Source organism: Marmota monax, unplaced genomic scaffold, assembly GCF_021218885.2.
Source record: "Marmota monax isolate L192 unplaced genomic scaffold, Marmota_monax_Labrador192_F-V1.1 WCK01_AAM20220418_F8-fsc00219, whole genome shotgun sequence".
Classification (NCBI taxonomy): Eukaryota; Metazoa; Chordata; class Mammalia; order Rodentia; family Sciuridae; genus Marmota; species Marmota monax.
Genome location: NW_026692081.1, coordinates 112307 through 116215, shown reverse-complemented (window position 1 = coordinate 116215; position 3909 = coordinate 112307). Strand labels below are relative to the sequence as shown.

At 39.2% G+C, this 3909-nt stretch overlaps 1 pseudogene; it reads right to left on the bottom strand.

Moving 5' to 3' along the window:
* Positions 1-365: 365 nt before the first annotated feature.
* On the bottom strand, positions 366-1959 carry LOC124103600 (heat shock protein HSP 90-alpha-like; annotated as a pseudogene).
* Between the last annotated feature and the right edge of the window lie 1950 nt (positions 1960-3909).

The window sequence follows — 3909 nt, the reverse complement described above, 5'->3', positions numbered from 1 at the left end:
TTTTTTTTTCTTTTAAACATCTAGGTCTATCTTAGACCACTTCTGGAAGAGATACAACTTGGTAACAAACACTTTAGACCACAAAGTTAACATTCAGTTACATGTCTTAGAACAAACTTCTCAACCTGTTAAAATAAGCCAATGTGAAATTAGAAAAAAGATTATTATCTCTGCTTTAGTGCTTAAAGTATCACAGCATCACTTAAAAGAAATCTTATCTCCCCATTAAGTAGTTATTGTCATGCCATAAAGACTGTTTAATAAATACTAACAAAAACAAACAACAACAACAACAAAAAAATCCTTGAAAACATATCATGAATGAAGGTGAAGCAGAGAACACACGCATGAGTGGTTCTTGAGGCTTAGTCTACTTCTTCCATGCGTGACGTATCCTCATGTCCTTCCAGGGGTGGTATCTCTTGCATTATAGCAGTGCTGGTATCATCAGCGGTGGGATCATCCTTATCAATACCTAGACTAAGCTTGATCATCCCGTAGATCCTGTTAGCATGGGTCTGGGGATCTTCTAAACTGAAACCAGAAGAAAGGAGTGCAGTTTCATACAGCAAGATAACCAGATCTTTCACAGTGTCACATGACTCTAATGGAAATGACCATCTACACTTTCAGAAGATTTTTCTGTTTTTTCAGAAGGCACAACTCCAGTTGCTTTTGCCTTATGGTCTTCATTAATGGAGTGGTCAGGGTTAATCTCCAGGTGTTTCTTCACTGCCATGTAATCCATTATTGAGTTGTCACTCAGAGCTTGAACTTTCATGATTCTTTCCATGTCTGCCGTCCAGCCCTATGTGCTTGTGATGATACAGCACCGGGAGATCACCAATCCATTTGATACAACCAGCTTTTCAACCTTTTACTCTGAGATGTCCTTCACGATTTTGCAGATATTTTCAAACTTGGTCTTTTTTCTCTTCCAGTTTCTTTTTCTCTTCTTCAGCCTCTGGAAGTTTCAAGCCCTCTTTGGTGACAGACAACTAAAGTCTTCCCCTCAAATTCCTTCAGCTTTTGGACACAGTACTCATCGATAAGATTGATCATGTAGATCAGTTCCAAACCATGCTTCCAAAGATACTCCACAAAGGCAGAGTTAGCTACCTGGTTCTTGGTCTCACCTGTGATATAGTAGATATGTTTCTGGTTTTGCTTTATTCTGGTTCAATAATCCTTGAGAGAGACAACCTCATCCCCAGAAGCAGAGGTGTAGTATCTTTATTTTCTTTTTCTTCAGCCTCATCATCACTGACTTCTTTATTAAGTTCCTTCTTCACAAAGAGAGTAATGGGATAGCCAATAAACTGGGAATATTTCTCCACAATCTCCTTTAATCTCTCCTTCAAGTACTCAGTTTTGTCTTCTTTCAGATGCAGATAACATTTGTACCATGACCCATTGGTTCCCCTGTGTCAGTTCTGATGGTGATGGAGAAGCACCCCCTGTCAAGGACTCTCAGTCATACTACTCAGTCAGGATCTTTCTTCAACCACCTATATAGAGTAAAACTTTCTAGGCAACTGGATACCCAGAATAAAAACCCACAATGAACTGGCAAATTATGGAGATGTTGTGCCAGCTTGCAAAGTCTCTATGAACGCTTTGGTCCCAGACTTGGTGATAGTACCAAAGTTATTGATTAAATCAGACTTGGTCATCATTCCAATTCCAATATCCACAATCTTGAGGGTTTGGTCTTATTTGTTTGGAATGAGATTAATGCATAGCTCCTTCCCCAAATCTAACTTACCGAGGTCCGTCAAGATTTTGTATGATTTTGTCCAGGCCTTTTGAGGACTTGGAAACTAGCTTCAGCAGGAAGATCTCTTTGTTGGAGTAGAAAGTGTTGATGATCAAAAAAATCAACTGGGCAATCTCTACCTAGAAAGTGAAGATCTCCACTTGCTCCCTGGGCTGATCTTGGGTCTAGGTCTCCTCCTGCATTTTGGCTGGGCAACCACATGGGCTCTGTGGTATAGCAGCACCAGGATGCTGAAGCAACTCTATAATGTATAATCTTAAAACTACGATTTGGAGCCTGTCAAAATGGATGACAGAACTCCTTGTCAAATTCAAAGCTCTAAAGCTGCTGAAATATAACATAAGAAAAAGTCTAGATGATGATTTTGGTGATAGTTTTTTGATATGACAACAAAGGTACAATTCATGAAAGAAACAAAAATTATGATGGAAACTTTCTTCTCTGTGAAAGACATTGTCAAGACAAAGAAAAGACAAGCTAAAACCTGGAAAAATGTTTGCATAAATAAATATCTGATCAACTATCAGTAAAAATACAAAGAACTCTTAACAAGCAGGACCACTAATTATTGGTGGGAATGGAAACTGGTACAGTCCCTTTGGAAGATAGTGTGGCTATTTGTTATAAAACTAAACAGAGACTTATGAAATGATCCTATAACTATGATCCCTGGTATTTGCCCAGTGGAGCTGAAAAGTCATATCAATATATGTGTTTAGAGAAGATTGGTTATTTTGTATATATATATATATATATATTATATCATGAATCCAAATAAACACACACCTTTGCACAAAATGCTATGGCATTTTCATGTTTTGGTAATTTAATTAGGAAAAAATTGGGGGAAAACAACTGAACCAGAGATGCTAATAAAAATCTTAACATACAGCAATATTACTGAATAACTCTACTTCTGGGATTCCCTTCTATGAATATAATTTGTAATGCATAAAATAATGATATTCTTCATAGAAAATATTAGAAAGCAATTTACACAGCAGCAGATATCGCCACAGCTGTCACCATAGCTGCCGTAATTCCAAAATCTCTACGGGCTCCAATCAGTTCAACAATAGGAAATGACTCTGGATCTGCAGTAACCAGGATCGGGACAAAAGTTGGAATTTTCATAACCATTGCCATAGGCCAGGATCCATTCCAACACTCAGACAAATAACAGGTAATATTAGAACAATTAAGCATCCCCTGTAATGTAACATTAGCCAAAAGAAACAGGAACGGAGATTGGAGACGGACTGCTGCGGAGGGTAATGTAGCATTAGATAATTGTGAATTATTTGCAGAAATTTTAAGCCTCCTACCTCGCTCCGAGTCTTGGGTACTGCCAGAAACATTAAACAGCCAACTTTGGACTCCTAATATTTCCCTGGGGAAACACAAGCGCGGACTAGACTAGCCCAATCTGAGGGAGTCATGCAAAATCTAGTAAGTCCCTCCACCTGAGTGAGAGTGAAAGCGGCATCTATGCCATAAGTGCGGACAGATTCTGCCAAGGTTTTAATTATCTTAAAGTCTAAAGGCTCATGATATCTTCCCCTGTTATTGTCCTGAAATACAGGGTATGCAAGTCCCATATCTGTATTAACTGTCCTCCAAACTTGTGCATGAAAAGATCTCCCGGAACCTTGGCTCCCCCCCACATACGGAGGTGGGGCAATCGGCACCATATCTTCTTCTAGATATTCTACCTCCTCCTCCTCAGAGTTTTGTTGACCAATGTTAACTCCCTTCCCCTTCTTACAGTAGGCCTGTGTGCCCTGTGTCTCCTTTTTCTTCTTTTTCATTTTTATCTTATGTAGTTGTTGTAACAATATATCAAGGTCCTCAGAACTCTCTGAGTCGCTTGTGTTCTCAGGCGTTTTTAATTCGGTCAAGTCTGGGTAGAGCCTTCTCCTATTTTTATCTTCAGGCTCTTTTGCCTTCTCACTACTGTTACTTTTAATACTCTCTGCCACTTCACTACATGATCCTTCAGATTTTTCCTCATGCAGCTGCTCAAGAATAGCTTGACCCTCACTTACAGCTTCCTGGCATTTACCATCTGTTATACATCCTCTAACTAACTTCCAAAGTGGTATAATGCCACCCTGCAAGGTACCTTGCTCATG